This window comes from Amblyomma mixtum, chromosome 9 (assembly GCF_055824585.1).
Source record: "Amblyomma mixtum isolate Tamu chromosome 9, ASM5582458v1, whole genome shotgun sequence".
Lineage (NCBI taxonomy): Eukaryota > Metazoa > Arthropoda > Arachnida > Ixodida > Ixodidae > Amblyomma > Amblyomma mixtum.
Window position 1 is genome coordinate 1904387 of NC_143020.1, and position 13945 is coordinate 1918331.

Genomic DNA, 13945 nt, shown 5'->3' on the forward strand with positions numbered 1-13945 from the left:
GACAGTGCGACCCGCAGTGACGTGGGCTCGGCGTGGTTAGTGAAGATATAGCAGCACCGCTGAAACGTCGACTCTGGAAGAAGACTGCGGCACAGCGCGTCATACTTCATCCTGCCTGCCAGACCTGCACGGTAAGCGCAAATGACTTCCTACCAAAGTGTTATTTATTGCGCAGAGCGGTTCTAAAGATTTTCTGATAGCGTCCAGGGTCTCATGCGCGTAGCAATACTCATGCGCGTCTCACTACTGATGCGCGTAGCATGAGTAGTGCAGGCCGCAGTGGGAGTCGAGGATCTACAGCTGCGGCGGCCTTTCTCACTGCTCCACAGACAGCAAAGTGATGTCCTCTATGACGCTGAAAGCGTTAACAGTGCTGTGTAAAACTTAGCATTGTTTTCACTCATTGAAGTCGTGAGTGTAACTGCCTTTAATTGTTGTGTGCGCTTGACCACCCGTGCTGCTTCGCTTGGCTCCACGGTTTCTCAGACTTGATTATTAAAGAATGCTATGCAGTTTTGTTGGTAGCAGACTATGTTTTTATGTGTGTGCGTTTTTTTTATCTTTGTCGCCTTAAGCAAGGGCGTATTCTAGAGATGCTGCCATGGAACATTCTAGAGATAAGTAATACGTTGAAGCTCATATATCATTTTTTTCTTAATTTCGTGTTTATTTATCATTGCGCACACCAAGTGCAAGTTATGGCTAAGGGAAGAATACCGTCCTGAGGTACGCAGTCAGTGTTGGAGCCCCGTAGCGCAAGTATCATTCCACAGCAGAATGTTGTCCCGTAGACGGTGGTTACGAGGCCAACACGTTTATATAAAAGATTATACTCCTCCTTCACCGCTCAGCAAGAGAGCGACCGCAGGAGACATCCCTCGCAAGTACACGATTAGATTTCAGGGGAGAAAGTGGCGGTCAAGGCATTGCATCGGAGACAGATGCTTTGTTTCTCGGAGCAGGCGGACACAAACCTCGTTTACTGACCTCGCTGCATGGCGCAGTCACAAGGCAAGAGAACAAAGGACTGTCTCTTTCGATTTGGTGCATAGCTTTGGTTGCAGTGCCAGAGCAGCATGACCTTGAGGGTCTCAACCATGTTTTCTCAGTCCACGTGGTCCGACTCATCTGCGCGATGATTCACGTCGAATTGATAGCAACGGTCAAGTTAACAATAAGGCCTGACTGTTCCGAGTGTTAAGAGACAACAGGCGTTGAAAGACCCGGCTATCTAAACTAGGGTGTTCTGATTTCTGAATTATCAACGGCCTCATTTCGTAGGCTATTCCGGGAACTTTTAAACCGCTTCCACCAATCAGCTCGGATACGATCAGTTTTGCAGTTCCACTGCCCCAGTTTCCTTATATTCCTGAGATTGCAAGCTCACAGCTTGCAGTTGTCGTGCTGATTAGATTTAGTGTGATAAGATATTCGGCACCAGAGTGGCCATGGTTACACGATTGTATCGCTTCAGGACGCTAAAGAATGGCGCTGCTTTCTGGTTGGTGGAGGAACCCAGCACCAGATCGCACAGACAGTTAAAACCATGCACAGTACGATCGTTTTTGAGGCGCATGCGGACGCGGCTTTGCGAATTGTGCGACCAGATTTGCTGCATATGACAGAGCGGACGATTGGACAACTTGCAGAATAACGAGTGCCCTCGACCATTTTCCAACCAAAAACCCTCGTTCGCAGACGGCAATCTCGCATTCTTCTTCGAAAAGGGAGGGGAGAGACGCCCCTTTATCTGTACGGGAGGGAAATTGTTGAAAGGACACAATAGAGCCGAGGCGCGAACGAGAGGAGCGGGTGGAGACAGGTACTTGTCAAGGGAATGCATCATTGTAACCTTTGCACAACTTTCCTTTACACTCTACCTGGAAAGCTGGTAATGTCCGGCGGGGCTTCAGGTTCAAGCAGATTTCGGATGCAGCCCCGCTCACCGTTTCGAAGAAGGACACAGTGCAGGGCTGCTGACTCATTTCCCCTCGCGCTAAAGCCTTCAGGCAGCAGGGCAGGAAGCGAAAATGTGTCTGTGAACGAAGGTTTTTGGTTGGAAAACATCGTCCTGTAAGTCAGCTTTCCCGCAATTCTGGACCGTCCGTGCCGCGTCACAGACACGTGTCGCAGCGAGACGTGAAAATGACTTGCGGTAGAAATGTCCACATTGATCGCGCCTCGCTCGAGAGATCTTTAGCTGCGAGATTTTTCGTAGAAGGCAAAACCGCGATCGGCTGTCCTAGCCATGGATCTCGTCACTGAGCGAAGTTACAGCAAAACTTTGCAACAACGCAGGCCAGCTTTATCTGAAATAGCGTCGTAAGAAACTGTATACGTTTTGCGCTATTTCTATTCCAGGAAGAGAAAAAAGTCATCGCACCGCGATTTTGTACAACTCGCTCGATCGCAAGTCGGTTAGCTTCGGCTAAAAACCGCGCATATATGCAACCGTTCTCACAAGGGTCTTGGATTTTTTTTTTTTGAAGTGCGCAAATTATGCTAGGAAATGCGGTACTTGCGGAAGTTTTTGCGATGTTAGAAAAAGTCATACATGGCTCCTTCAGCATAAGCATAACATGAGATGGGAGATGGTAAACTGACATGCAGCACGACGCCACGTGGTTGTGGCTGGGAAAGAATAATTCTTTTATTCAGGGGTACAGGATACATTGAATGTGTATAGTGGTTATCTCAAGCAAGGTTTGTAGAAATATGTTTACAGCATGAAAGCTGTGATGTCTCAAAATACAGTGAAATAAAAAAAACAGCATTTAAGTGTGTGTGGGGCATACATGGATATCACCCTACTTGTATAGCCTTGCAGTGATGTGTGAGGCTTTTTTTTTTCTGACGAAACAAAAAAAAGAAAGGATCGCAACAGCGATTCTGGTTCCCGAAGCACCAGGTAAAAGCATTGTCGACACACCTTGTTATATATAAAATTTAGGAACATCCTTTCTATTGCTTACTAGCAACATCTTCAGCAAAATAAAGCTTATTTCATTGCCAGTTTGGTTTTCAAACTGTCAAATTTCTCTTTAGGCATACCTTCAGTTAAAGTGACTTTGTCCTTAACCTAAACTGTTTGAAGATCTTTGCCTAGGCTATGCCTACTTTGGTGTTTCATACAAGGTGTCTATGGGAATTTAAACCCTACTAAAATGGCTGCTTGGATTAAGCAGACAAACACATTGTTCTTTGGCCTGCTCTTGTAAATTTATGCCCCAAAACGATAATCCACTTTAGCACGTTACATGAAATCAACTCGTATTACTAACGCAAGGAAGACAGCAGCTCTATAAATAATTTAATATTGAGTACAGGTTTGTGATCCTCTATGTGTTCCACTGCCGTCAATGCAAGAAAATCACTGCAGCTGTAATCGGACTCCATTCAGGACGACGGAACTGTATGTGTGATTTTGGTCTCACTGTAGAGGAGAAGGAGGCACTGTTTTATAATCGCTCTAAGTAATAGCCTCGTAACATACCTCGCTAGCCATTTGAGATGAGGACAAAGACCAAGTTACACATGCACACAAAAGCCACATGTTCAAACATACGCACCTAACATTTTAACCATTTCGCACAATAGAAGCGTCTGAGTTGCTTCACTTGACCCAGGGCAAAGACAAGCACAAAGGAAATACACACACGGGCTCGTAATGGATGTCCGGCTATACAGCTTGTTTCACCTAAGACTTTACTTTATACACTTAATTAAAGGAGGTTTTTTTAGTCAGAAAAGTGATTTTTTCGGTATAGCATTGTCAGCGTTGTGGTGCCTCAGAATACAGCTAAGATGTGCTAACTAGCAGGCTGGTGAACTAATATTGAAAAGTTATCTTTTTAACTCTCACTGCCTGGCTCATTAATTATTGAGAAGCGTGTTGCTCACCGTAAGTAATAATGTTATCAGTTTTTAGAATTTCAAAAATGTGGTTACCCTCGGCGCTGGGGCCCAACAGATTTTGGCTATTTCGACGAGTTTCGTGCTCTGGACAGGTTGCTTTGCCTGCAAGCTTCTCGAAACCGCATGTATTTTGGCGCAATGTAGCTAAAATTTGTTGGGCCACAGAGCCTATGGTAACCGCGTTTTAGAAATTCTAAAAACTGATGTGGATATTACTTGCGGTGGGCTACATGGCTCTTGGTAATTAAGGTCTCTTAATAGTAATAGTTGAGGAAACTATTCAGTATTAGTTAATCAGCTAATAGTCAGCACGTCTTTGCTGTAATCTGATGCATTAGAAAACTAACAATGCTATGCCGAAAAAATCGTTCAACTCAAAAAGCCTATTTATGAAAATTGTGTGAAATCACAGGTGAAACACCCTGTATATGCAGTGCATGAATTAAGCCATGCAGAGATAGCCTGAACATAACGTGGAAGTTAACCAAAACGCAACTGTTCAGTAAATCTGCTTTGATATTGCTTGAAATAAATTATCCGAAAAAATTTCGACGGATACGTAACACATATAGGATTGTGTAGGTTCGCCGTCATGAGCAAAAGAATAAGCGTTATATTAGGCCAATTTATTTTAATATTTGTTTAATCTTGACCGCCCTAATTGGTCAATACTAGAGGAGCAAGTCCTGAAACGGTGTACCAAGTAGGAGCTAGGCGGCTCATCGTTTACCGCGTGTGTTTCTACAGTGACCAGTTTGAAGAACAGGACGCCAGTAAGCAACAAAGCTGGGTGTAAGAGCAGGTACAAGACCAATCCAGCCTTAAGTGGTATGAACAAAAACTGATGTTGAAACGCAGTAGGATGAGTTGAGACGCAGTGGTGTTCGTGATTTTGTTGTTGGAGAAACCAACAGTTGTAAGAGATGATTTGCCTATGGGGTTGTATAGTGTAGAAAAACCTGCAGCTTCTACGTTCATTTGTGGCAGTGGAGCTTCAAGAAAGAATAAGCAGCTCGGTATTGAACTGAAGCCAGGACTTCAGCAAAGTAAGGTTTGAGTCATATACGGCATTAGCATAGGTCAGCTTGGTTTGTGAAGAGAGTTTTGAAATCGAGAATCTCAGCAGGGGATGCTCAAGAGATGTCACAGCGTAGATCTCCTGAACTGGGTATGAAAAAAAATAGCCAGCGGCCATTGAAGCCAAGGAAAGCACAGAATGTTTCTACTTTTTTTAAAACACAAATACTCCCCTGTGGTCTTCCCGGCTTCACTGAATGTTGCGTTCTTCATATATTTATTGATACGAGCCCCTCAATTCCCTATCCTTGTGTAGCAATTAGAATATGGGATCTTGTACTAGAATTAATATGGCCGGACCATGTTAGATGGCAGCATCGATGGCTGGTTATCTTAACAAGTATGCAGGCATCCCTCTTTTGTCAAGGCCTCCTAAGTAGACAAAATGTAGTTATGCTGACCATAAAAACTATTAGTACAGGCCTATTAACATTGGCAAATAAGCTATCCTCGAGCATGCAGAAGGTTGTTTCGAAGGGTTGGGACGCTGGTATTGATTGCAGGATTGAGACCACACAGTAATCAATGAGGTCTAGTCAAATGGCGCAGTGAAAGAAAGGTCATTAATGAATGTAACGAAGAAATGACAGTTGATTTGCACAGTTAGGCGAAATAATAATTAGGTGCGCGAGCATTTCAGTGTTCACTTCGATTCCGGTGTTCAGATCCAGTGTTCCCGGATGGCAGTTCTTCGAGAAGCGATAATTGCTTAATGTCCATGCATGCCGAATTGGTCATCCTCTACACTCGTAGATCCCTGGGAGTCTTCCTATCACCCGTGACGCAGTGGTGCAGCGGTAGAGCAGTGCGCCACTGCTCTTCTATGGCAGGTGCTGCCATTGGTGGGACTTGGGTTGCGATTCAGGTTGCTCTTCCCGAGCAGCCTTTCACGATTAACTGAGGTACCACCTCACGCGGTGGGCAGGTAAGCAGCGTGCCACAAAACCGGCTTAAGACAAACACAACGGCTAAATGCGGGTAATGGCCACGTGCTCGTACATTAAAATGTAACGCCCAATGACAATACTTTCGGGGTTGCCTGGGATTGCAAAAAAAGAAAGGCAGGATGAGTAAGAGTTAGCATGGGCCAACTGCTGACAGCTGGCTTGGATATCTTCGATCCACTTCTGAACAGTGGGATGCAAGTTAAAGCGTAAGCACTTCGGCATTATACGACAAGGGCTTTTATGACATGCTTTCTCAAAGACAGCAAGGTACCAGTGAATGTCACGTAGAATAAAAATTTGGCTGTCACATGAATGTTTTTAAAAAGCGTACCTATTCGGAAGGAACAATTCAATGGGCCGCAACAATCTAACATTGTGATAGCACGTGATGTTTGGCGCGATTAGCAGTCCAAGTCACAGGAATGGAGCAATAGTTGCTTTGTGATGACTGGAAGACTCATTTGGGCGAGCTGGGGAAACTGTTTACATTCAACACTTAATACAGGGTGTTTCACCTAAGACTTTACACAATTGCGACAAATAGTCTTTTTTGTGAGAACACATTCTTAGGCACAACAGCATATCATAAACAAGATCAGGCGTGCTAACTAATAGGCTGGTTAACAAATATTGAACAGTTAGCTTTTAAACTATTACTGTGAAGACGCTTAGTCAACTAGCCTGCTAGTTACCACTTCTTAGTTGTATTCTGATGTACTAGTCCGCTGACAATGCTATTCCGAAAAAAAGCGCTATTATAACCCAATTTTAAAAAAATTGTGTGATGTCTTACGTGCCACACCCTCTATATACATGTGCACACTGCTAACTGCCCTTTGTCCTGCTGCTGTCTTGACTACTGCCACAGGGCTTGAAGTGTGCGTACTGTACCGCTAATTGATGGCAAAGCAAAAAGCCGAAACTGAACTAGGGGACGAGGACAACGCAACTATAGAATTGCTGTCTGAAGGAGCGGCTGTGTCTGTTCTTTGCTGTCCTCCTTCTCCATAGCGTTGTTTTACCAGTTCCAGAGGGCATATTTTTCAGTCTGCTGTTTTAAAGTGGTGATGTTATGTAAGGCCGATGTTATTTTTCAACAACGAAACTTCTGTATCCCACAGCTGGGCAAAAGCCTCTCCCATGTCGCTCAAAATAACCCTGTCCTTCACCAGATGCGGCCATCGTATCCCACAAAGTTCTTAATTTCATCCGCCCACCTAACTTCCTAACGTCACCTGCTATACTTGCATTCTTTTGGAATCCATCCCGTTGCCCTTAAGGACCAGGGGTTTTCTTGCCTTCGCATTACATGCTTTGCCCAAACCCATTTCTTCCTCTTGATTTCGACTAGGATGTCAATAACCCGCGTTTGTTCTCTCACCCACTCTGCCCACTTGCGCTCTCTTAACCTTTCACCTATCATTACACTTTAACGTTACACCTGTGCATAGGCGTAGTCGGGCTGATGGTGTGAACGATGCTGAAAGAACAAACAGAGTCCGTGTCCGTGAAGTGATGCGCGCGGAGCAGCCCTAGCCGCTGAGAGGACCCATTAAAGCTCTCGCGTCATATCCTGTAAGCGCAACTTAAACGGGCTCTGGAAAACAGTGCGGTACTGCTGGGATGATAACGACGCCGCTTCACTAATATTCTCCAGCATGATTTTTTTTATTTTGTTTTGTAGACTCTTTGTTATCTGCAGTCAAAATCTCAATTTCAGCCTCCGCGCGCATTTTCCTTTCCTCTCGTCACTTCTAGACCGCTCAAAGGTCGGCTCTCCGTGCGTGCGAATTCCCCGGCGAGCGATGCTCCTGATCCTCCGGCGGGACGCTGCTTAATGGCAGCGGCCACGCTAGCTGCGTGATTCCTGAAAAAAATCTAACTAATGCCCATCTGTGAACATAATTACGCCACTGCTTGGGATGGAGGGGGGCGCGAGGATGCAAAAGCAGCCGGCAAGGACTCGCCAACATTCACGCGCTTTTGTGGGCTTTCTGCTGCGTGTAGGGGTGTATTATTTGGCTCAAGGGTTCATGACGAGAAAACGTAGTGATTGAGCGAGTTAATCTACTTTCCTAAAAAAAGATATTTCAGACCCCTTTTAGGTCTCCTCTCAAGTTTTCTATTTTCGTACCTTCTGTGGTAAGTTAAATGGTTTGCACGTGACACCATCGATGTCATGTTTTCACCGCAAGGGACAGCGCCAGTGTTCCGGGTAGGGACACGAGACCCTGAGCGGATTAAGAAAACCCTTAGCTTGTCATATGTTTCGGATTGTCACTGCAACATGTTTTCCAAGCAGCCCTACATTCCTACGTCGCCGTTGTAGGTCACGCCCATTTGAATAATCAGGTGAATGCAGTATTTCTCTTGCGACCTGCTCCAACGGCACTGCTGACGCTTTCCTGTGAAGCAAGCATCATGCGTGCTTTACATTCACCATGCTGTGCGCTCTCATGTCACTGCCTAGGCTAGAACAGTAGATAGCGTGTCGCGTCATTTGCGCTCCACCAAAGGCCTCATATATATCCCGCCTAGAGATGTAAAATTTCAAGTAATTTTGAATGGCATGAAAAAACCCATTCTTTTCAGGGTTTTTTCCATGAAAAATTGGAAATTTTGCAAAGCGTGTTAAAAACAGATTTATTTGCAACAGCACAACGATCAATAATAATGCTCCGAAGTTCAGTCGGATATGCAGTTATAGATGTCATATTCTGAAACGAACTTCTTGTTCTATTGCACCGAGAAGATAAATAATGATTTGCACTCCAGGGGAATATCGAGATATAAATATCGTATTTGTGGAATGAACTACTTGTTCAATTGCACCGACAAAGGGAACATGAAAACTGATCTATAAGTCACTCCATATCGGATTCAGTCACTGCCGCTGGATGCGGCACTACGCGCAGCAGCATGTATTGAAGCTGTGTCCACAGCTAGGTTCGACTGCTTATACACGAGCTTTCGAACACGTTCCCCTAAAAGCCTGTTGCGAATCCTTGTATGGACGTTTCCGAAACGTGACCTTTTAAGTCAAGCCTGGATCTTATATGTCACCTTGCCTACAACCCGCGTACTCGCAGCACAAACGTTTTAATAGCACTACCTGGCACCGGCGATGACGACTGCTCTCCAATCGTTCAACAATGCAAACTGTTATGGTTCTCAAAGCAAAAACAAAAACCTAAACTGAAAGCAAGAAATCATAGAACCTTGAAATTGCACTGCGAAATTTTCGGTGTTTCTTTCCATTTTTTGTCGTCTGAAAAAAACGAAAAAAACCCGCTTTTTTTTTCTAAAATTGCAGTGTGTTTTTCAGGCCTTCACATCTCTAATCCCGCCGTGCTTTGCTTGCAGGCTAGTTCCCGCAGTGCCCGCGCTTCCGCGATGCCCAATCTGAAGCCCGAAAGTGAAAGCGGTGCCATCAACGGTGACCATGGGGTGGACCTTGTGGTGCCCAAAACGGTAGCGGCGTCCGAAGAGGTTCAGGTTCCTCTGGGGGTGCAGGTTCCTGAGATAGCTGTGATTCCCGAAGACGAGCAAGCGCGAGATGCCGTCGAGGTGCCTGCTGATGTCGAGGTAATCGCCGATGTCGAGGTACCCGCCGATGTCGGGGTACCCGCCGACCACGAGGCACCAGTCGACCACGAGGCACCAGTCGACCACGAAGCACCAGTCGACCACGAGGCACCAGCCGACCACGAGGAGCTCGCAGGAGTCGAGGAGCGCGAAAATCTGGAGGCGCCCGAAAACGTAGAGGTTCCCGAGGAGGCTGAGGTCCCTGAAGAAAAAGTTCCCGCTCAAGTCGACGTGCTCTCAGACGTAAAGGATCCAGCAGGCGTGGCGGTGCGCGAAAACATGACGGTACCCAAAGGCACAGAGGCGCCCAAGGCACCATCACTGCCACTGGAAGAGATAGACGGAGTCTGCAGTGGGTACGCCGATCTAAGAGTCGACCATCGTCGACCATGCACGAGCCGGGAAGGCCATCTGTGCCACATCGTAGCCAACTTGAAAGCTTGGAACAGTTTCTTCTGGGCCGTCCGGCTGGAATTAGAAGAGGACGCTGCATCCCAGCTCTGCCTGCTTAAGGCGAACGGCAACCGATTCGCGAGCCGACCGGCCACACTGAAAGACAAGCGGCAGGCCGCGACACTTTTGTACCATCTGCTCACGAAGCACCACTGCGTTGCGGAAGTCACCATCAACGACAGAATCATCGCCGCCAATGAAGAACTCGTGTGCCTCGCAATTCGCGACGCGCTGGGACTGAAGAGGATCTCGTTGGATTTGATGACAGCGTATGTGGTTATCTCCGGCGCCCTTGCAGAGGCTATGCTTTCCTTGACACGGCTGGAATCACTCGACCTGTTTGTGGACACAAAAACACAAAGTCACTTGATTGCCGATATTGCGCCTCTCCTCGCGGGAACTGCTACCTTGAAGACGCTTAAAGCTTTGGATGTTTTTGTGTGGCCTGAGGCCAACGGCACTTTCCTGGCAGGGCTGTTCCGAAACAGGAGCATTACCGACCTGTCAATCACATCGAGGTTTCTCAACGGTAGCGGCGCACCCGGCGGAATAGGAAACCCGCATGTCGCTCTTGGAGCGTATCTGAGCCTTAATACAACTCTGAGATCGGTGTTTATAAAGGACGCTAAATATGGTCCAGACATGGACGTCTTGACTATCTGCGATGCCCTGGCTACTCACAAGGTGCTGGTTAGACTTAAGCTAGAGGTGCGCACACTCAGGTTGGAGTACGCCTCTGCAATAAAACAGCTTCTCCACACCAACAAGACGCTCAGGTACTTCAGCCTCACGTACAACGTGAGTGACGATGACTGCGAAGTCGGTCGTGAATATGGAGAAGAAGAAGAGGCCGACAACAATGAAGAGCAGGAGTGCCTTCGGTGCAGGATTCTCCACTTGAATGACGACGACCATGTAAATCCCTGGATCTCCGCTCTTCTCGAGAACGAGACGTCCATAACGGAACTGAGATTTTCAATGTGGTGCTTTAGTCTGTCACAGTGCCAGAATTTTTGTCGAGCTGTGTCCGCCAACAGGTCGCTCAAGAAGGTCATCCTTGCAGACGTCGGCAGCCATACATGGGAAATCTGCAGAACCATCTCTGAATGCGGCCTACAAGACAGAGTCGTTGTCAACAGCCAATCCTTCGTGTACTACCTAGGCAGAGGCCCCTGTCCGTACAGTTGGGCCCCTCCCGCCTTGCCGTTCAACCTGCTCCAAACCGGTGCGGACGCAATGACCCTGCCTCGCAACCTCACGCGCGTGACGCTACGAGTGTACTCGCTTTTGTGCGTTGTCGGTGAAGCAGAGCCAGCCTCACTGCCCATCGTTGATTTTATCCAGGGAGCGACTTCCATCGAACGTCTGGTGCTATCTCTGGAATGGGAGTGCTGTACCCAGGGCTGGAATCTGTGTGGTCCCGCTATATGCGAAGCCGTATGCCGAAATCCGAGCATCAGAAGCCTTGCTGTCTTCTTCCCCAATAGGTGTGGCTATGACTTGGCACCGCTGGCCGGCCTTTTCCACCGAAGCCGAGCTCTGCGTTCCTGTTTTTTGTCACTTCCCGACGACGGCAAAGCCTTCACTACGCTCATCACGGACCTTTCAAAGACGGAGCTTGCGAATAACTACTCCCTGCAGCGCCTAGGATTTGACTATAACGGTGATGAGAGGATGGCAGAGCGCCTGGACATCGAAGACGTCTTGCGCAGGAACCGAGCCTTGGCGAAGCGCGCTGCTCGCTTCGTCACCGGCTCCCGTTTGAAGCACACTGCGGAGGCTTTTGAGCAGATCTCCACTTCTCCGACCTTGGTAGACGAGGTTCAGGCGACGGCGTTCGTTGAGGAAGCTGAAGCAAAGCAACTGATTTCCCGGTGCGTGTTCCAACTTCAAGACTTCACAGAGTTCATGCGCCTCGCAGGCGTTGTGCAGGACTCCATTGAGAGTAGTAGCACAGGTGACGGGAAGATGCACCTGTGTGACTTGCCCGATCCTTGTCTACGTCACATCAGGCATTTCTTGCGCTTGAGCGACGTGCTCGTTTCACCGGAGTAGAATGGTGCCGTGCTGGATGTTATTCTTCTGTGTCCTGTGGAACTTTTTGCTCCGTTTGTGCACTGTACAAAATGTCACTTGCTGTATAAAATATCATATTGCACATATGCATTGTATAAAATATCACTAAAGAAACATACACTATACGCCTTCGGTGTTCTTTCAATAAGTTGCTGTCTTCCCCCGCGCATAACAGTAGGTAGCTGTTCTGAACCATATATGTTTCAACACCGATTGGAGGTCTCTCGGTGTTTGTGGTATTTCCTAACCGATGAATTCGGGTGGATCCGAAGAGATCGCAGCAGCTCTTTCTTTCTCTCTCTGTCTTTCTTTCTTTCTGTCTGTCTGTCTTGCTTACTTTCCGTCCTTCATTTCTCCCTTTCTTTCTATCTTTCTTTCTTTCCCCATAGTGGTCCAGATTGACAAACAGTTGCGTGCCTCAGCCTGTTGATCTTATTAAAAACGAATGCGTTTATATTCATTACATAAATGCACATTGAGTGACCAGAAACTGCTTTGTAAATTAATATCAAAATAAACGTCAGGCCTTGGAAGCTTTTCATAGTTGTTGCAGCACGGCAGTGATGACCCGGGTGAAAAGGTGATGCAAGAGCGAAAGTTTAAGCCAGACGCCCATGTTTCAGACGCAGTGCTTGTAAAGTCCTGTACTACTTCGTCCTTGGTCTTTGTGTGCTGTTACAACGATAAATTAACCGACTTGATGGGAACCCAAAATGACAGTGTGACAGCTGTGTCTAATACCCGTGCCACACGGGCTGATTTAATGCCATTAAAGGTGCACTAGAGAGCATTCTGAGTTCGTCTTTTCGACACGTGAACTCCATCTGCACGCTCCAAGCATTGCTAGAAACTTTGAATTAATGTCCTGTGCGGCCAATTCTCGTCACAGATCTCGCTTTTGTGTTTGTTTGTTTGTTTGAACTCGCCTCCGAAAAAAGGAGTCGGCCAACGCGTGGAGTGCCTTTCAGCCAGCCGTGTGGCGGCTTGCCGCTCTGACATCGGCGGAGTGATACTTAGATATCCGCGAAAGCAAAGAGTCCGTCTATTTATTTATGTGGGCTTCATTTGGGGCTATGGTGTCTGCGACTGCAGCTATTTATTCACGGAAACCTACGAAACAAAATAAAAGCGATAGCGAAGCCCAGTCGCGACTGGCGGAAAAGATCTCTACACGTTCGCTGACTCCTCTTTTCGAAGGAGAGTAAAAAAGAAAGGCGGTAGTCGGGACGTTTAATTAGATTTAATAGGGAAATCAGCCACACGGGGTGCTGATTCGCGTTTCTAAGAATGCTTGGAGAGTGTAGATCGAGTTCCCACGCTAAAAAAAACGATTTCGGGCTCCTCTTTAGTGCAGCTTTAAGTGGTTGATTAGGGAGGTTCCACACGGATAAATTTAATGACGTTAGCCTTACTGCCATTCGCGACCTACTGAAATCACCACAGCTCATTCGCCCGTGCATGGATACTCTCGTTCCTATTCCACTCGCAGAAAAACATGCACCTTTTCTCAGTTGCAACTTCCTAACCAGTAGCATATGGTCAATTCGTTGCTCTCAGTGAGATGAGGCATCTATACCGCATTTTCGATTTGAAGGGCGCCATTTTTACCAGCATTTCTGACAGATACTCTCGACTTGTGTGCCGACATGCGAGTTTATGGCTACTTTTCCGACTTCGTAAGCATGAACAGCCACATTTGGTAGATCGTCTTAATGCTAAACCATTACTTGGGTGTGTCGACGGGGTCGCGTCATAGAAACGTGTTGGCAGCGCTTGTGGCGTTCTGAGAATAGGTAATATCAAACGAATGATTGCAATCGAAAGAGAACGATGTGAAGATGGGGCGCAAGAAATTTGATGTCGATAGCATGCTTAGTTATTAGAGACAAAAA